The sequence below is a fragment of the Chrysochloris asiatica genome, unplaced genomic scaffold, assembly GCF_000296735.1.
Source record: "Chrysochloris asiatica unplaced genomic scaffold, ChrAsi1.0 scaffold00036, whole genome shotgun sequence".
Lineage (NCBI taxonomy): Eukaryota > Metazoa > Chordata > Mammalia > Afrosoricida > Chrysochloridae > Chrysochloris > Chrysochloris asiatica.
Window position 1 is genome coordinate 2,829,011 of NW_006408554.1, and position 20,645 is coordinate 2,849,655.

Below are 20,645 nucleotides of genomic sequence, written 5' to 3' on the forward strand. Positions count from 1 at the left end.
TAGTCTCATACAATATTTGTCCTTTTGTGATTGACTAATTTAACTCAGCATAATGTCCGCCAGGTTCATCCATCTTGTGAGGTATTTCCCAGATTCATTGTTATTTTTCAATGTTATGTAGTATTCTCTGAGTGTATGTACCAAAGTTTGTTTATTCCATTTACATTCAGTGTAATTATTTATAGGCATGAATTGTTTGCTGTCATTTTGCTATTTGTGTGTGTGTGTGTGTGTGTGTGTGTGTGTGGTTTCTTTGTTCCACATAATTTTCTACATTGAGTTAATTTTACTTGTGAGTTTTCTTTGAATTTACATTTATGTTGTGTTAATGTTTACTAAATCTTTCTGGTTTTCCTCTTTTTTATTTTGATGTGCAGATGTATTAATTTTCTTTGAGATTACCCTATAATTTATTATTTTTACCCAATTTAAAACAATATGTTTTTATCTTGAAATTTACTTCCTAGCCACTTGGAAGTTCTATATCTACATTATTCCCTCTTTTTGCTTTGTAGTTGACATCATTGTTATCTCTGGTTCCCTATTTTCAGTCTTGTAGGTTTGTTCTACTTGAAATACTTCAATATCTGGATTGAATTCTGGATGGTGTTGTCATGTATGTTAATCTCAGGTCATTGTCTGCTATTGTTGGTTCTCAATCCAAAGAACATCCTTTAGCATGTTTTGTAAAGTTGGTCTGATCATTCCTGTAATTTCTGTTTATCAGGAAATGTCCTAATTTGCTGTCATATTTGAAGGAAAACTTTGCTGGGTACATGATTCTTGGTTGGCAATGTTTTCTTTCAGAGTTTTGCATATGTAACCCCATTATTTTCTTATCTGCATGGTTTCTGCTGAGAAATCAGAGGTTAGTTTTATTGGTTCTCCTTTGTAGGTAACTTTTTCTTTTTTCTAAGTTGCTCTTAGGATTCATTCCTTGTCTTTGGTTCTAGAAAGTTTGATTATGATATGTCTTGGTGATTTTCTTTTGGGATCTGTCCTGTTTGGAGTACATTCAGCTTCTTGTATGCTTTATCTTCTCATTTTTTTAGGATGCTAGGGAAGTTTTCTTCCAACAAGTCGATAATTTTCCCAGTACTTTTTATTGTCTCTTCCTATTTTGGACTTCCAATCACTCCTAAGTTGTTCCTCTTCATGGTATCCTAGAAAACTCTCAGGCTTTCTCCAGATTTTTTCATTCTTTTTTCTGATTGTTCTTCTAACATACTACTATTGAAAGATTTATCTTCAAGCTCACTATTTTGGGTTTACATTGTTTTTAATCTTCTCTTTTGTCCTTTCAATGTATTTGTCCATTTCTGAAATCTTAAAACTGATCTTCTGGATTTTTTTTTTCCTGTTTCATTGGTGACTGAAAATGCATAGTGTTTTATTTTTCAACTTTTAGAATTTGAAAATAAGATAGCCTAGGTTAAATAAAGAGGTTTCTAAAGCTGCAGGTACCCATTTGGAGTTTGGTTTTGCAGTCTGAGGTACAAAACCAACTTCCTACCATTCCCAGCTGGGAGCACTACTGCAGTGAGCTGCAGGTATCCATTTGGAGTTTGGTTTTGCAGTTTGAGGTATAAAACCAACTTCCTACCATTCCCAGCTGGGAGCACTACTGCAGTGAGCTGCAGGTATCCATTTGGAGTTTGGTTTTGCAGCTTGAGGTACAAAACCACTTCCTACCACTCCCAGCTGGGAGCATTACTGCAGTGAGCTGCAGGTATCCATTTGGAGTTTGGTTTTGCAGCTTGAGGTACAAAACCACTTCCTACCATTCCCAGCTGGGAGCACTACTGCAGTGAGCTTCAGGTATCCATTTGGAGTTTGGTTTTGCAGCTTGAGGTACAAAACCACTTCCTACCACTCCCAGCTGGGAGCATTACTGCAGTGAGCTTCAGGTATCCATTTGGAGTTTGGTTTTGCAGCTTGAGGTACAAAACCACTTCCTACTATTCCCAGCTGGGAGCACTACTGCAGTGAGCTTCAGGTATCCATTTGGAGTTTGGTTTTGCAGCTTGAGGTACAAAACCACTTCCTACCATTCCCAGCTGGGAGCACTACTGCAGTGAGCTGCAGGTATCCATTTGGAGTTTGGTTTTGCAGTTTGAGGTGCAAAACCACTTCCTACCACTCCCAGCTGGGAGCATTACTGCAATGCTGCCCCGTGATTAGATGAGCTCATCGATCTCAGATGGTAAAGTCCCAGCCCCACCTCGGTACAGGTGTAAAAATTCTCAAGTACCGTAAGTTTTGCTGGTCTTACACGGTCAATTTCACTCCAAATGTCTCCTGAGAGGCATAGACCATATACAGGAACCCATCTTCATTCTTCTCGCTTTTGTAGACCTCAGAGATGGGTGCGGAGATGCTTACCATGCCGTGTAGGTTCACCAGCAGAAAGAAGGCCTGGTTTGGCGTTCAGCTGTAAGCGCCTTTGAATGATTTTGATGAGCTCACTCATGTTGACGTGATCTGGGACAAGGAACTTGGCTTTATCCAGCACTGGAAGCTGCTTCTCACCGTTTATATCTTTCTATCGCTGGGATTTTGGTAGGATGCAGCTCTCGGAGGACTCAGACATCTTCCACTCGTTGTTCAACGGTGCGGCACGGCTAGAAGGTCTTCACCGACAGCATAACAAGGGACGGCGGCGTCAGGAAGAGGTTCCGACTCCGGCGACAGCGACTTCCCTGGATTTTTAATTGCAGGTTTTGTATTGTTTTAAAATTTGCATTTATTTTGTCTGTTTGTTCTTGTAATGTTTTCCTGAATTCTTAAGTTTTTTCTGTGTTCTCCTTGCTTTCCTAAATCTTTCTGTCAACCCTCTGTTGTTGTTGTTGTTAGGTGCCACCGAGTCGGTACCGACTCATAGCGACAATGGAACACTGCCCAATCCTGGGCCAGCCTTACTACTGTTGCCACGCTTGAGTTCACTGATGCTGCCACTTGGCCAATCCGTTTCGTTGGGTCTTCCTCTTTCTCTCTGACCCTCTGTAGGTACTTAAATATTCTTTTGAATTATTTTTTAGTTAGTTCCATTTATATCTTCTTTCTTAGAAACATTTTCTGATTCTGCATCATGGTCATTTGTTTGAGCCATTTCCTCTTGTTTCTTCATGATGACTAAAATTATCTGTTGTCTCCACAGCATTGTGAAGCTGTAGTTGTTAAATGTTGTGTAGTCAATTCCGTCTCACAGTGACCCGTTATAGGGTTTTTATGGAGCGGCTAGTGGGTTTGAATGACCAACATTGTTGTTAGCAGTCCAGAGGTTATAGCATTTGTGTTTAATTGATGATTTCATGTTGATTTATTCTTAGGCTCTCACCAACTGTCTTTTCTAGGTGTAATTAGAGAATGGAAGTGTGTACGCAGTTTTTATCCACCATTGGTACATCTCAGTTTTGTGTGGGTTTGGCTGGTGTTGGCTGCTGTTTATCGTTGATTAGATGTTATAGGAGCTGGTACGAGCTCTTGCCCAGTGGGTGGAGCTACAGAGGGTACAGTTATGGCTGGGCTGTGTGGACATGGTTTCTGTCTTCTGTTGGGTAGGAGAGAGAAAACCTGTCCCATATATATTCACAAGAAAACAAAACAGAATAAACAAACAAGGAACCAACAATGAAAAGAGATAATAAGAATGGGGGGGGGGGGAAGGGAATCATAAGCTTAATATAGTAGAATCTTTAATGCCAAATCCTCTTAAACATCACAGTCAAAATGCCAAATATATTAAGATTGTTACTAAACCTAGTAGAAAGTTGTTATTGTTGTTAGATGCCATCGAGTCAGCTCTGACTCATAGTGAACTATACACAACAGAATGAAAAACTGCCTTGTCCTGTGCCATCCTTACTACTGTTAAGCTTTAACCCATTGCTGCTGCCACTGTGCCAAGTCATCTCTTTGAGGGATTCCTCTTCTTCACTGACCCTCCACTTTACCAAGCATGATATCCTTCTCCAGGGACTGGTCCCTCCTGATAATATATCCAAAGTATGAGAGTTGAAGTCTTGCCATCCTGGTTTCTAAGGAGCATTCTAGCTGTACTTTTTCCAATATAAATTTGTTTATTCTGGCAGTCCATGGTACTTTTAATATTCTCCTCGAACATCATAGCTCAAATGCATCAATTCTTCTATGGTCTTACGTATTCATTGTCTAACATTCACATGCAAATGAGACTATTGACAATGCCATGGCTTGAGTCAGGTGTCCCTTAGTACTCAAACTGACATCTTTGTTCTTGGACACTTTAAAGAGGTCTTGTGCAGCAGATTTGCCTAATGCAATATGTCATTTGATTTCTCAACTGCTGCTTCCATGAGTATTGATAGTGGATCCAAGCAAAATGACATCTTTGACAACTTCAATCATTTCTCAATTTATCATAATATTATCTATTGAGATTTTTGTTTTCTTTACACTGAGGTGCAACCAATATTGAAGGCTGTGATTTTTTTATCTTCATCAATTAAGTATTTTAAGTCATCTTCATTTTAAGCAAGTATGGTTGTATCATCTGTATATTGCAGGTTATTCATGAATCTTCCTCCAAACCTGATGCCATGTTATTCTTCACATAATCCAGTTTCTCTAATTATTTGCTCAGCACTCAAATTGAATAAGTATAATGAAAGAATACAGCCCTGGTACACACCTTTCCTGATTTTAAATCATTCAGTCTCCTCTTGTTGTATTCAAATTACTGATTCTTGATCTCTGCACAGTTTCCTCATGAGCACAATTAAGTGTTCCAGAACACTCCTTCTCTGCAATGTTGTTCATACCTTATCATGATCCACAGTTGAAAGCCTTTGCGTAATCAATAAAGCACAGGTAAGCATCATTCTGGCAAACTCTACTTTCAGCCAACATCCACCTGACATCAGCAATAAATAAATAATAATATAAAAAGTACTAATACTTAATTTGAAACCTTAAGATCAAAAACCCCTAACTGAACAGCAATTAAAATGAACTAAGTAACTTGCCCACCACTTGTCTGTCTGTTTGTCATATTTCGATATCTTGTGTGATGCTGTGATGCTGGAAGCTATGCCACCTATATTTTAAACATCAGCAGAGTCACCCATGGTGGACATGTCTCAGCAGAGCCTCCAGACGAATTCAGACCAGGAAGAAGGAAAGGTGAACCCCTGAAAACCTTAGGGATAGTGCCAGAAGATGAGCCCCTCGGGTTGGAAGGCACTCATAGTACGACTGGGGAAGATCTACCTCCTCAAAGTAGAGTTCATCTTAATAATGTAAAATAATGTGGATGGAATAAAGCTTTTGAGACCTTTATTTGCTAACAGGGAAAGATTTGAAATGGGAAAAAACAACTATAAACATTAATAATTGGAACTTAGAATGTGTGAGGTATGAATCTAGGAAAACCTGGAAGTCATCAAAAATGAAATAGCACATAAAGATCAATATCCAAGGCCTTAGTGAGCTGAATGGCCTGGTATTGGCCATTTTGAATCAGTCATATTATTTACTATGCCAAGAATGACAAATTGAAGAGGAATGATGTCACATTCATTGTCAAAAAAAATCATTTCAAGATCTATCTTGAAGTGCGATGTTGCCTGTAATAGGATAATATACATATGCCTACAAAGAAGATCCATTAATACTACTATTAAAATTTATTCACCAACCATTAAAGCCAGTGATGAAGGAAATGAAGAATTCTACCAACTTCTTCAGTGTGAAATTGATCAGACATGTACTCAAAATGCATTGATAATTACTGGTATTAGAATGAGAAAGTTGGAAACAAAGAAAAGGAATAGGTAGTTTAAAAATATGGCCTTGGTGATAGCAATAATGCTAGAGGTTATGTGATAGAATTTTGCAAGACCAATGACTTATTCATTACAAATACCTTTTTTTAACAACATAGTATATACATGCTGCTGTTCCTGGTGTGCTGTGGAGTAGATTCCAACTCATAGCGACCCTACACAGGGTTTCTGAGGCTGTAAATCTTTACGGGAGCAGAAAGCCTCATCTTTCTTCCACGGAACTGCTATTAGTTTTGAACTGCTGTCCCTGAGGTTAGCAACCCGATTCGTAATCACTATGCTACCAGAGCTCCTTAATATACACATAGACCTCACCAAATGGAATACACAGGAACCAAATCCACTACATCTGTAGACAAAGACAATAAAGAATCTCAATATTAGCAGTCAAAATAAAGCCAGGAGCCAACTGTGGAAATGACCATCAATTGTTGATATGCAAACTCAGGCTGAAGCTGGAGAAAATTAAAACAAGCTCACTACAGCTAGAACCAACTTGATGGCATTTAACAACAATAACAACAACACAGACAAAATATAACCTTGAGTATATGACAGCTGAATTTAGAGATCATCTCCAGAACAGGTTTGATGCATTGACCACTAAGGATTGAAGACCAGAGGAGTTTGGAGATGACATCAAAAACATTATACACGAAGAAAGCTAATGGCCATTAAAAAGGCAAGAAGGAAATAAAAGTCCAAAGAGGATACCAGAAAAGATTCTGAAACTTGCTCTTTAATGCAGAGTAGCTGAAGTAAATGGAAGAAATGAAGAAGTAAAACAGCTGAAAAGAAAATTTTGAATAATGGGAATTCCAGACACTTAATTGTGCTCATAAGGCCAATTAAGGACTGTACGTAGACCAAGAGGCAGTGTTTCTAATAGAACAAGAGGATAGTGAATGATTTGAAATCAGGAAAGGTATGCTCCAGGGATGTATCCTTATTCAGTCTGTACACTAAGCAAATTATCTGAGAAGCTGAAGAAGAACATGGCATCAGGATTGGAGGAAGGCTCATCAATAACTTGTGTTATACAGATGACACAACCATGCTTGCTGGCTGTGAAGATGACTTGAAGTACTTACTGATGAAGATTAAAAACAGATCATTTAGTATAAATTGCACTTCACTGTAAAGAAAACAAACCTCTCACAACTGGACCAAAAATAGCATCATGATAAATGGAGAAAAGATTGACATTGTCTAAGTTTGCATTTTACTTGGGTCAACAATCAGTGCTCATGGAAGCAGCATCGCAGAAATCAAACTATGTATGAAATCTATAAAAAACCTTTTTAAAATGTTAAAGAGTAAAGATGTCACTTTGAGAACTAATGTGTGCCTGTCACAAGCCATGGAATTTTTAATCACCTCATATGCATATGAAAGCTGGACAGTGAATAAGGAAGACTGGAGAAGAATTGGTGCATTTGAGTTATGGTTTTGGCAAAGAATATACCTTGGATTGCCAGAAGAATGAGCAAATGTGTTTTGGAAGAAGTACAGCTGTATTGTTCCTTGGAAGTGACAATGGAAGACCATCTCATACTTATTTTGTTGTCAGGACAGACCAGTCCCTGGAGAAGGACATCATGGGGGAAAAAAGAAAGACCCTCAATGACATGGGTTGACACTGTGACAAAAGCAACAGCTTCAAACGTAACAACACTTGTGAAGCTCGCACAGAATCAGGCAGTGTTTCCTTCTGTGTGCATAGGGTCACTATGAGTTGGAAACTACAGCACCTAATAACAACAAGAAGCAACTTCAATGGCCTCATATGTATGGGAAAGTAGGATAGTGAAAAGGGACAGGATTTGATGTGTTTGAATTGTGGTGTTGGTGAAGAATATTGAATGTACCATGACTGCCAGAAGAATAAACTAACTCAACTAGAATATTCCTTAGAAGCAAGGATGACAAGATGTAGACTCACTTACATTGTACTTGTCGTCAAGAGTCCTTTCATTAGAAAAGGACATCATGTTTGGTAGTGAACCAGCAAAGACAAGGGAAACCCTCACCAAGTGGACTGACACAACAGCTCCAACAATGAGCTCAAATGTACTGAGGATCTTGCAGATGGCACAGGACTACCGCTTGGTGCACAGGTGTTGTACTATGTTACACTTGCCCCTCATAATTGCCCTAGCTGCTACCGCACATCAAATAAAGAAAGCTTGTGCTTTGTGGGGAGACCATTGCTCCCTGAAGAAACCTGGAACTCTCAGTGAGGTAGGGAAGGAAGGCCTGCTGTCTGGCACCAGGATATCTCGAATAGTCTGAGCGAGGGCAATAAATGATGTCAATTGCCTGTAGAAGGTTTTCCATTTTTAATACCCCCATTTGTACCTTTTATCACCTCCTTTCATTACCTCAGTAAGTCCTGGTGGTGCAATGGTTAAGCGCTGGGCTACTAAACAAAAGTTCATCAGTTCAAACCCACCAGCTGCTCCTTGGGAGAAAGGTGAGGCAGTCTGTTCCCATAGAGATTTTCAGTTCTATTCTATCCTACAGTGTCGCTATGAGTTGGAATTGACTCAATGGCAGTGAATTTTCTGTTTGGTTTGATTTTTTCCATTTCCTCTTCCCCTACCTCTGTATATGCTATTTGGCACACAGACATTATTGTCCGATTAGTTTTTAATCCTGGAAGAGTGGAGTTTAGGTGTTCTTTTCCCAAGATGTGAACTAAGGCATGCTTGGATGTGATCCAAACCTGTAATGGGAGTGCAGCATTGGAGAACTTAGGGTGATGATAATGTGTACTGATCTACCTCTCCTGTCTATTCTGTGAATACTAAACACCTGTGGATCGTACCATGAGAAGTATCTAAGCTGCCCAGTCCTGTGCCATTCCCACAATTGTTGCTATACTTGAGCCCATTGCTGCTGCTGCTGTGTCAATTCATCCCCTTGGGAATCTTCCTCTTTTTCACTGACCCTACACTTTACCAAGTCCTGGTGTGGCACTGTGGGTTAATGTGCTGGACTGCAAAGTTGATATGAACCACAAGGTCGGCAGTTCAAGCTCACCAGTCACTCCTAAGAAGCTCTATACTCACCAGTCACTCCTAAGAAGCTGTTGGGTCGGAACTGACTCAACAGCACTTAACGAAAACAACATCAAATACTTCACCAAGCATGATGTACTTTTCCAGGGACTGGTTCCTCCTGATAACATGTTCGAAGTATAAGACATAAAGTCTTGCCATCCTGGCTTGTAAGAAACATCCTGCTTGTATTTCTTTCAACACAGATTTGTTTTTGCAGTCCATGGTAATTTTAATATTCTTCTCCAACACCATAATTTAAATGCATCAATTCTTCTATGGTCTTCCTTATTCATTTCCAATTTTCATGTCATATGAGGCTATTGAAGATACCATGGCTTGTGTCAGACACATGTTAGTCCTCAAACTGACTTTGCTCTTGAACACTTTAAAGAGATCTTGTACAGCAGATTTACCTAATGCAATAGTTGTTTGGTTTCTTGACTGCTGCTTCTATGAGTGTTGATAATAAATTCAAGAAAAATGAAATCTTTGACAACTTCAGTCTTTTCTCCATTTATCACGATGCTATTTACTGGTCCAATTGAGAGTATTTTTGGTTTCTTTAATCCATACTGAATGCTGTGGCCTTTAATCTTCATCAGTTTTTTCAGTCTTCTTCACTTTCAACAAGCAAGGTTGTGTCATCTGTATATCACAGGTTGTTTCTCTAATCCTAATACTACAATCTTCTTCATATAATCCAGTTTTTCAGGTTATTTGCTCAGCCTACAGATTGAATAAGTATGGTGAAAGAATACAACCCTGATTTTAAACCATCCAGTATCCCTTATTCTGTTTGAATGACTGTCTGTGTACAACCCATAACCTACTATAGCACCAAAGCTCTTCTCCATGACAATCTCCAGTCCTGTTTACTATACTTTTTCATATACATACATGTGACAGGTATGCAGCGTGACTAGTCAGGCAGTGTTAACCCATCAGATGCCAGGAGGATATGGCATAGCTGCTCACCCAATTGTGTTTTCCAGGCTTGTGCCCTGGGAGGGAGCAGGACATCATGAGATTTCATCACACTACTCAGCACAGCATGCAATTTAAGTATTTTCAGACCTCAGTTGACTGGTTGACCTCTGGTAACAGAAACTGAGAAAGTGAAATCTCGGATGAGGGGACACTACAGGATACCATGGCATTGCAACCGGGCATTTCATTTTATAAATATGGTGTGGCCATAATTTGGAGATAACATGCAGGTACCTAAAAACAACATCAATGAGAAAATACTAGAAATCCGCCTAAGGCTGATTAAGAAATACCCGGTCTACCTCACTTAGGGAGCACAATGCAGATTGACCTCATGAATTGTACACTTCGGGGTGTTTTTCTCTAATCTATCTGACATTTAATTGATCTTCAAAATTCTTGGTGTCACTGAGTGGCACAAATGATTAAACATTTGACTATTAGCCAAAGGTTTATGGATCAAACCTACCAGAGTACCTCAGAAGGAAGACCTGGCAATCTGCTTCTGAAAGACCCAAGGGGTTTTCAAAGCTGTAAGTCTTTACAGAGCAGAAGGCCTCATCTGTCTCCCGAGGAGCAGCTGGTGGGTTTTAACTTCTGACTTTGTGGTTAACAGTCCAGTGCTTATCCTACAGCACCACTGGTGATGGTGGTATGCCATGGAGTTGGTTCCGACTCATAGCGACTCTACACTTCTGAGGCTGTAAATCTTTACAGGAGCAGAAAGCCTCATCTTTCTCCCGCTGACCCGCTGGTAGTTTTGAACTGCTGACCTTGAGGTTAGCAGCCTGATTCGTAACCACTATGCTACCAGAGCTCCTTACAGCACTGCTAGGACTCCTTTAAAGTCCTATGGGGAGTACTCACTCCTACTCTGTGTGCAACACTTGGGGTCTCCATGAGTCGGAATGGACTATAGCAACTAACAACAACACAAAGTTACTTGATTCCCCTTGCCCCTCATACCTAAAACATACTTCTTCCCTTCTAAGATAAATCATTTCACACTGATATTTCTCCATTGAATATCAGCCAGAAGTACCCAATTTTCATAAACTTCTTGTTTTGTGGCTCCCCGAGCTAAAATCTAGAGGTATGAATGAAACTAGTTCCCAAAAGTTCTGTCCCACAGGGAAATCTTGCTGATCTGTCTCCTCCAGAATCTCCACATGCTCCCTACGGCAACTGTAACAGGTAAGGAGAGATAGTTCCTCAGCTTTCAGCTGGCTGTGGGGATGTGGGGATGTCATCCGGGACTGACTCCAGGCGGTGGTGGAGCAGGAAGTCTGAGCAGCTGGAGGAACTGTTGTTAGAGAATCTCTCCGGAGGCTGCAGCTTTTGCTCCATCTAGTTCCTTCCGTGACAGCCGTATTCATTTCTTCACTTCCAGGCCAGGTTCTGCATTTCCCAGCTCTCAGTTCTCCAGGGTCTTTGTCTCAGAAATGCTGAGGGCAGCAGATTGGGTTCAGAAGTCCATCATGAGAAAAGCATCTTTGGTTCACTTCCAAAGATGTTGCAAAGACCTTCAGAATCCTATGGTAAATTCCAGAAAATCTGACAATGCCATTGCCAAAGTAAAAAAAAAAAAAAAACAAGGGCTAGAAAATAAAGAGCAGCAACTTCTGGAAAATTGAGACTTTATTTATTTTCTTCTGAAATAAATAAACTTTTCATTGTCACTTCTAGCCAGATTAAATGCTGTTTATAGGGACCAGATTAAAGTTCTCTCCACTTAAGACGTCTCCAGTGTTTGTCCTTCTCAGAACATTGTCAACGTTTGTTTAACTAACTCTCTTAGCTTCCCAAGACTTGCCAGACATTCAGAGGGTTTGAGAGGACTCTCCCTGTTTGCATCATGGCAGCAGCGGTATCTGTGGGGGGAGCCTTGAGAACTTTTCTGGTCGTCAGTCACTTTTTACACACAGATGAGGCTGATCAAAGCAGAGCGCTGAGGGCTTATAAATAGAAGATTGCTTTGTCCTTATAACTACTTCAGAAGCAGGAGGCAAAAATCCTTAAGTGCACAGAAGACTTGAGAAAGTCCCTTTCTTCGGTAAAGCAGAAGCTAACATATTCCCATCTTACAGATGGAGTCCTGGGTGGTGCAAACAATTAATACATTCAGCTACTAACCAAAATGTTGAAAGTGCAAGTTCACTCAGAGATGCCTCCGAAAAAAGCCTGGAAACCTATTTCTGAACAGTCATTGAAAACTCTATGGAGCACAGTTCTGCATTGACAAACATGGAGTTGGAGTCAACTGATGACAACTGGCTTTTATTTCTCAGATGAATTGACTACTTGGTCAGATTTGAAAAGCACAGAGCCTCACTCAGGCTAACATTTATTAATCACCTACTACAGAGTCCTGGTGCAGCATTGAAGGATAATGGAGGTAGGTTGAACCCCAAGGTTGATGGTTCAAACTCACCAGCCGCTCCTTGGAAACCCTATACAGGGTCACTATGAGTCGGAACCGACTCGACGGTACGTAACAACAACTGTGTGCCAGGTTCCATGTCAGGTACTAGCACTACTGAGAGGAATAAATAGACCCTTGTCCTAAGACAACACAACAAGTATGGTAAACAGGGACTCTGATATCTGTCTTGCCATAAGCATCACCACTATCATTTTTACTGTCAGACGGAGCCATATGCAATTGCCATTTTTTTTGCAGGCCTAGCACAGTTGTGTAAGTTTCTGATGTGAATTGTAACAGTAATTTCATATGTTTCAACCTAACACTATCTTTCTAACACTTAGTGTGTAGAAGGCACAGTATTGAAGGTTTTATGTGCATCTTTTCATCTGTTCTTTACAATACATCTGAAATAGATATTGCTCTTATACATGGTTTACAAATGGAGACACTGAGACTTAGTGAAGTGAAGAGGATAGTCGAGTGTGGGGCAGAGCTGGATTTGAGTTTAGGCTGACAGCAGAACCTGAGATTTATACCCTTAACTCCTTGAACGCAGGGTACTGGGTGTCTGCGTGGGGAAGAGGGCCCCCACTTGCCCGTTTTGCTTCCTTGATCCAGGCAGGGGCTGGGAGTAGACAGGCTCTGCCCTCAGCGCTAAAGAGGGAAAGCCTCCTCAAGTGGTGGCCAGGTGGACCACCCAGGTTGTGTGGGCAAGGCAAGGCAAGGGGCATTCCTCATTGCTGCTATGCACACACATCTTTCCCTGCAGCATGGTTTAAATCACCTTGACAGGAATGCCTCAACTTTAGAATCTGGGATGAAGATGCTTTGTTTTTCTTGCTAATCCATTCTCTTTCTTTTAGCTAGTGGTTAAAAAAGTTTCAACAGTCACCGCTGAAAAGCTTGTCAGGAGCTGCTGGAAGACGTCATATAAATTCTCTGTAGAAAGGGAGCAAGTTAGATGAGAAATATTATTCATTGAGCAGGATTCTAGATTACTTGCCACACATTTCCAGCCCTTGCCTGTAGGGAGGGGTTCTAAATTATCTAATGCTGATATAATAGAAATACCACAAGTAGATAGCTTTAACACATGGATTTATCACAGTTTGTTGTTTTTTGTTAAGTGCTATGGCGTCCTTTCTGACACGTAGTGACTTTTGACAGGGTTTCTGAAGAGCAGCTGGTAGATTTGAACTGCCAGCCTTGTGGTTCTCAGTTCAGTGCTTATCCATCAGTGCCACACCAAAAGTCCATACATCTGAATTCACAGTTTAGGAGACTATATATCTGAATTTAGGGTGACAGCTCTATGTGGTGGTGTTGAGTGCCATGGAGTCAGTTCCGACTCACAGCAACCTGGTATAAGGTTTCCGAGGCTGTAAATCTTTTTGGGAGCAGAAAGCTTCATCTTTCTCCCGAGAATTACCTGGTGGACTCCAACCACAGAACTTGTGGATCACAGTCCAGTGCTTATCCTACAGAGTCACCTTATTTCTTTTGAGTCTAGGCTTCTGGGCAATTAATTGATCTTCATGTAGGTTGGTATCTCTCATCCCCTGTCTCTGCTGTTAGCTTGCTTGTTTAATCTCCTTTATGTCTCAAAGAGATGAATAATCCACACACAATGTTCATGAAGCAGCAGTCAAGAAATCAAACTACAGATTGCATTGGACAAATCTGTGGCAAAAGACCTCTTTAAAGTGTTAAAGAGCAGAGTGTTAAACCTTTGGGTTAGAGTAGGGCGTGTCATAAATTCATCTCTTTGAGATATAATCCAAAGGTTAGTGTAGGCAAATCTGCTGCACAAGACCTTTTTAAAGTGTTGAAGAGTAAAGATGTCAGCTTGAGGACTAAGGTGCGCCTGACCCAAGCCATGGTATTTTCAATAACTTTATATGCATGCGAAAGCTGGACAGTGAATAAGGAAGACCATAGAAGAATTGATGCTTTTGAGTTATGGTGTTGGAGGAGAATATTGACAAAAGTGCCATGGGCTGCCCAAAGAACCAACATATCTGTGTTGGAAGAAATGCAACCAGAGTGCTCCTTGGAGGCCAAGATGGCCAAACTTCGTCTCTCATACTTTGTACATATTGTCAGGAGGGATGAGTTGCTGGAGAAGGATATCATGTTTGGTAAGGTGGAGGGTCAGAGAAAAAGAGGAAGACCCCCAATGAGATGGATTGGCCAGGTGGCGGCATCGATGGACTGAAGTGTGGCAACAATAGTGAATTTGGCCCAGGATTGGGCATTGTTTCGGTCTGCTGTGCATAGGGTCGCTATGAGTTGGTACCGACTCGATGGCACCTAACAACAACAACAAAGACACTAACCCAAGGAGCTCTGGTAGCATAGTGGATTACAAACTGGGCTATTAAACAAAAGGTCAGCAGTTCAAATCTACCAGCAACTCTGTGGGAGACAGATAAGACTTTCTGCTCCTATACAGATTTACAGCCTTGAAACCCTATACAGGGTGGCTTTGAGTTGGAGCTGACTTGGTGGCAGACAACTACCACCACCACCACACTAATCCACTCTCCTTCACATAACAAAGAGAATCCATCTCCAGATGGGATAATACCCACAGGTATAGGGGTTAGGATTGGTAATACATTTTGGAAGGACACAATTTAATTTGTAATGGAGGGGTAGTTGTGAAAATGCATGACTGTTGAAACAGTTAGTGTTAAAGGTTGGAAATGTGAGCTCTAGGTGCCTTGGAGTCCACTGTGATTCATAACTACCTTAAGCAGAATAATACGAAATACTGCCGGGTCTTGTGCCAGCCTTACAAGTGTTACTATGTTTAAGGCCATTGGTGGAGCCATTGTGGCAATCCATTTCCTTCAGGAGGTCTTCCTTTTTTTTTCACTGTCCTTCTACTTTACCAAGCATGAGGTCCTTTTCTAGGGACTGGTCCCTTCTGATAATGTGGCCGAAGGACAAGACGCAAAGTTTTGCATCTTCACTTCTAAGGAGCGTTCTGGCTGTACTTCTTCCAAGATACATTTGTCGGTTCTTCTGGCAGTCCGTGGTAGTTTCAATATTTTTCTCCATCGTAATTCCAATGCACTGATTTTTCTCTGAGCTTCCTTATTCCTCTGCCTATGAGGTGACTGAAAACTAGCCAGCTTTCATATGCATATGAAGTAATTGAAAAAATCATGGCTTAGACATGGTGCACCTTAGTCCTTAAAGTGACATCTTTGCTCTTTAACGCTTTAAAGAGGTCTTTTGCCACAAATTTGTCCAATGCAATCTGTAGTTTGATTTCTAGACTGCTGCTTTATGAACATGGATTGTGGATCCAAGTAAAATGAAATTCTTGACAACTTCAAATGTTTCTCCATTTATCATGATGGTATTTATTGATGTAGTTGTGAGGATTTTTGTTTTCTTTACATTGAGTTGTAATCCATACTGAAGGCTGTATCTTTGATCTTCTTTGGTAAGCATATCTCAGGGTGTTAATGAGCCATTCTCCAACCTCAAGGCCAAATTCTTATTCACAAAATCTAGCTTCTCAGATTATTTACTTAGCATACACTTTGAATAAACAGAATGTCAAAATAAATAGAATGTCAGAGGATACAACCCCCAGCTCTCACTTTTGGTTTTAAATCATTCAGTATCCCCTTGTTCTGTTCAAACAAGTATTTCTTGTTCTATATACAGGTTTAACCTGAGCACAAGCAAATGTTTTGGAATTCTCATTCTTTTACATTGTTATCCATTGTTTCTTATCTGCACAGTCGAATGAATTTGCATTGCCAATAAAATACAAGTAAACATTTTTCTGGTATTCTCTGCTTTCAGCCCAAATCCACCTGCTATCAGCAATGTTATCCAATGCCAGCAATGATAGTCTTCATTTCACGTCCTCTTCTGAATCTGGCTTGAATTTCTGGCAGCTCGCTGGCTATGTACTGCAGCAACTGTTTTACAATTATCTTCAGTAAAATTTTACTTGTATGTAAAGGACAAATATTCTATGCACTCACTGTTGTAAAAAATTTAAGATACTGTTTTTTTGCTAAAACAAACCTTCTGTGATGGTTATCAGGGGTGGGAGGGAAGGGAAAATTATTCACTAGATAGAGAGTGGTGGTGGTTATGTGCCATGGAGTGGGTTCCGACACATAGCGACCCTGTACAGGGTTTCCGAGGCTGTAAATCTTTATGGGAGCAGAAGGCCTCATCTTTCTCCCGTGGTACAGCTGGTAGTTTTGAACTGCTGACCTTGCCCGTTCCCACAGCCCGATTCGTAACCACTATGCTACCAGAGCTCCTTTTTAGACACATGTTAATTTGAGTCTTGGAGAAGACAGTATACCACAAGAAGGAGGCTTGCACAGGAAAGATAAAGGGAGTAGGAGACACAGGGAGAAGTGCAAGAATTAAAGAGACCCTGTACAGGGTTTCCGAGGCTGAAAATCTTTACGGGAGCAGAAAGCCTCATCTTTCTCCCGCAAAACTGCTGGTAGTTTTGAACTGCTGACTGTGAGGTTAGCAGCCCAATTTGTAACCACTACGCTGCCAGAGCTCCTGTTAACTGATGGTACATGTAAGGGATTGCAATCATTGTAATGATACAAAGTATATTTGTTGAATGTGGGACTAATGATCTGTTCTGTAAACTTTCACTCAATTCATCATGATAAAAAGTTTAAAATTTTTTTACTTGCATGTGATATTAATGATATTGTTTGATAATTTCTGCTATCTGTTGGGTCACCTTTCTTTGGAATGGATACAGATATGGCTGTCTTCCAGTCATATGGCCAGATGTTCTGAATATGTTGGCATGGACTAGTGACATGGACAGTTTGCTGAAACATTTCAATCTGTATTCCATCAGTTTCTGGAACCTTGTTTTTCTGCCAGGTCAGAGTTGTTTGGACCTCTTTCAGTACCATTGGTTCTTGATCATGTGTTGCCTCCTGAAATGGTTGAACATCAACCAATTCTTTTTGGTCCAGTGACTCTACGTATTCTGTCCATCTCCTTTTCATGCTTGCTGCACCAGTCAATATTTTGCCCATATAATCCTTTTATATTACAATTTGAGACTCGAATTTTTCCTTCTTCTGTTCTTTCATCATGATAAATGCTGAGAATGTTCTTGCCTTTTGGTTTTCTAACTCCAGGTCTTTGAACCTTTCATTATAATACTTCATTTTGTCTTCTTGAGCTGCCCTTTGAAATTTTCCTTTCAGGTCTTTTAATTCATCATTTCTTCCATTTGCTTTAGCTACTCTGCATTTAAGAGCAAATTTCAGAGTCTTTTCTGACATTGACTTTAGTTTTTTTCTTCCTTTCCTGTCCTTTAAATGACCATTTGCCTTCTTCATGTATGATGTTTTTTATGTCATCTTCAACTCCTTTCGTCTTTGATCGTTAGTGTCTAGTGTCTCAAATCTGTTTTTGAGAAGGTCTCTAAATTCAGCTGGTATATACTCAAGGTTGTATTTTGTCCCTTGTGGGGACAGTTGTATATGAACAATTGATGATCTGTTTCATAGTTGGCCCTTGGTCTTGTTTTGATTGATGACATTGAACTTCTCTAGCATCTCTTCCCACAGATGTAGTCAGTTTGATTCCTGTGTATTCCATCTGACAAGGTGATTACTGTTTATGTTATTGAAAATGATATTTGCAATGAATAAATCATTGGTCTTGCAAAATTCTCTCATGTGATCGCCAGTGTTATTTCTATCACCAAGCCTATATTTTCAAACTACTAATCCTACCTTTTTGTTTCCAATGTTGTCATTCCAATCACCAATAATAGTCAATGCATCTTCAGTGCATGTTTGGTCAAATTCAGACTGAAAAAATTGGTAGAGCTTTTCAATTTCTTCCTCATTGGCTTTGGTGTGAGCTGTATAAATTTGAATATTTGTATTAAATGGTCTTCCTTGTAGGTATAGGTGTTAGTGTATCACATACAGCATTGTATTTCAAGATAGATACTGAAATGTTCTTTTTGACAAGGAATGTGATGCCAAACCTCTTTGATTTGTCATTCACATCATAAACCATATGATTGTCTGATTCAAAATGGACACTATCTGTCAATTTCAACTAAAAAGAAAAATTGATTTAAGAACTAGTGCCTACGAAGTGAATGGCTTACAAGTTTTAAAAAGGGAGCTTAATTTCAGAGGGAGCGGGGGGGAAGGATCTCCACTGAGTGATTTCCAACCTGTCTAGATGGGACTGGTGAAAGAAATGGGGATAAGACTCTTGTGGTTCAATAGTGAATAATTGCTATCAGGACTGATTGTGAATGTTGCAAATGTAAAGGTGGATGTTTTGTAACAAAAGGAGGGGAGTGGTTGATCTTGCAGCCCAGGAGTGGAGGACCCTGGGACCATTAAGGGAGACAAGTGGAGTGTGGGACCCAGAGAAGCAGTGACACCAGAGATGGAACAGAGATGATGACGTGGAGAGATGGAGTAGCTAGGGACTCTAGACTCAAGGGAGTAAGGGACTGTGTGCTGGTGGCCAGGGGGGCTGGCGTGCAGGATATACCCTTTGGTTGTTTCAATGATTATATATTCCTGAGTACTTCAGTATACATCCCGGAAAAAAACAACACAAAAACAGAGGGATTGGAAGCAAATGCTGTTGAATGATGATGCATGGAGGGGATTGTAATCATTGATCACTGCAATGAAATAAAATGCAATAGAATGAATGTAAAGCTGATGCTGTCCCATGTAAACTATCACTCAATTCATAATAAAAACGTATTTTAAAAACAAACAAACAAAGAACTAGTGCCTAGGATAATTTTTAAGGCTTTAATTCATTAATTTAATTTTTTTTAAACTTTTCATTGTGAATTGAGTGAAATGAGTGAAAGTTAGCAGACAAGATCATTAGCTTTACGTTCAACAGATTATACATTGTTTCATCTCAATGATTACAATCCCCTCCCTGAAGCAACAGTTATCCTTCCTCCCTGTGACTTTCCTTTTATATCTTATATTTCACAAGTGAACAAAGCAAAAAAGTTGATGCACACATACAAAACAAAAAAAATATTAATTTTAATGTCCAAAGGGCGTGTTCTGAATGTCAGCCTCCTGTCCACAGACACACAGCCTTTCTCAGACCATGGGCCTAGAGCCTGCAGCTGCTCTATGTCTCCATGCCATGACCTCTGCCTCTGTCTCTGCTGTCACCGCTTTTCTAGGTAGGGATCACATGTTCCACTCATGCTCTTCCTTCTTGATGGTCCTGAGATTGTCTGTTTCTATAATGAAAGATGAGCTACTCGCCTCTTTTAGTTATACATCTTCTATAGTTACAGTTGTGATGATCACAATTAATCCTGCTAACAGTTACTAACAGTTGAAACATAAAATCCTATCAGCATCATCCTCCATCCCCTTTCACCAGATCCATCTGGAAAAGAGGACAACTATTCAGTGGGAATTCTACCTTACTCACCGCAGTCTGAAACTAAGTACACTCATGAAAGTTTGTAAGCCAGCCACTTTGTGCCTTTATAACCCCCCATTTTTGATAGCCAATGTCTAAGTTGGCCATTCCTATCAACCCAGTGCACTGAGGAAACAAGTGTGTTCTTTGATATGAAGATTTCTTCCATCCCAGTTTCTTTTTAAAAGTTCCAATTTCTTTAAAAAAACAACAACACCTTTTTATTGTGAATTGAGTGAAGGTTTACAGAGCAGATCACTAGTTTTACATTCAACAAATCTTATACTTTGCTTCATTACAATCATTGCAATCTGCTCCATGAACAACCAACAGTTAATAGTATTTACCTTTATTTACTTTAAATTTTTTATTTTGATTTGAAGGTATATTAATTTTCTTTGAGGTTATCTTGTTATTTATTTATTTTTTTCCCCTGTTGAAAGCAGTCTGTTTATCTTGAAATCTATTTGAATTCCTTGTCATTTGGAAGTTGTGTGACTCCTATAGTCCCTATTTTTTTCTTTGTAATTGACTTCATTATAAATTGATATCTCTGGTTTCTTATATTCAGCCTCATAGGTTTGTTTTATTTGAAACAACTTCTATAACTATATTGAGTCTGGATGGTGTTGTCATGTCTGCTAATCTCAGATTGTTACCTGCTATTGTTTGTTCAAAGAGCACAGCCTTCGATATGGATTACATCTCAATGTCAAGAAAACAAAAATCCTCACCACTGGACCAATAAACAACATTCTTATCAACAGAGAACTTCAATGATTGAAGTTGTCAAGGACTTAATTCTTCTTGGATCAACTATCAACACTCGTGGAAGCAGCAGTCAAGAGATCAGACGACGTATTGCATTGGGCAAATCTGCTGCACAGGAACTTT

General features: G+C 39.9%; 1 pseudogene; it reads right to left on the reverse strand.

Moving 5' to 3' along the window:
* Window positions 1-2,268: 2,268 nt before the first annotated feature.
* LOC102817607 lies at window positions 2,269-2,645 on the reverse strand (annotated as a pseudogene).
* Window positions 2,646-20,645: the final 18,000 nt, after the last annotated feature.